This window comes from Crocuta crocuta, unplaced genomic scaffold (genome assembly GCF_008692635.1).
Source record: "Crocuta crocuta isolate KB4526 unplaced genomic scaffold, BGI_CrCroc_1.0 scaffold20, whole genome shotgun sequence".
Lineage (NCBI taxonomy): Eukaryota > Metazoa > Chordata > Mammalia > Carnivora > Hyaenidae > Crocuta > Crocuta crocuta.
The window spans coordinates 2893811-2894673 of NW_027527932.1; positions in this window are offsets into that span (position 1 = coordinate 2893811).

The window sequence follows — 863 nt, forward strand, 5'->3', positions numbered from 1 at the left end:
TCTTTTTTTTTTTTTTTTTTTTTGAAGAAGGGAGTCATCTCTTTCCTCTTCTGTATATGCTCTTCCCGGGGCACAATCCTCTTCCAAGGAGAAAGGATTCCTCACTGACTGAGGGTGGGCTTTTTATCTGACTTATTCCCCAGGGCTAGATTTCTCTGCACCTTGGAATTCTTCCTATCCCTAAAGGTCATTTATTTCTCCCAGTGATTAGAAGGCATAGAAAGTCCTTTATACCCGTTTTTCCTGAAATTATTTATAACCATCTTCAGTCTCAGCATCATTTCACTGGCTCTCGTGTTTCTGAGACCTCTGTTCATGTATAACTATCTGTCAGTTTGGTGAATTATATCCCCCTAGATAATGGGTATGATGGTAAACAAAACAGGACGGGATAGTAGTTCCAGAATAATGCACGGCTACAGAATTTGCCCGTGAGTGATCACCACTGGGAAAGCTGTGTTTTGCTCAATCTAAGACACCACTGATTGCAAGATTTTTTGCCATTATTTTATATACCACTAAAGAAGAAAAATTGTTGCCAAGTAAACTGTAGCATAATAACGCTTTACCGCTGAGAATATTCATTTTATGCTTTTTGAAAAAAATTCATTTAGCCTTGATTAGACTTTGATTAGATATCTTTTCTCACGTACCACTTTTATATGCATACATAAAAAGGAAACCATAAGCAGAATAAATCGGCCAGAGCATCACTAAAATTTTGTCGCACTATAGAGTGTGTTCTGTATTATTAGGTCAAAGTCATCCATGATCGTTGACACTGCAGCAGTTTGAGGGTACTTTTGATGTTGTTTCCGGAATTTTCCTCAAGCTACTGAGCTCTGTTCTGCAAGTTTCAGGGA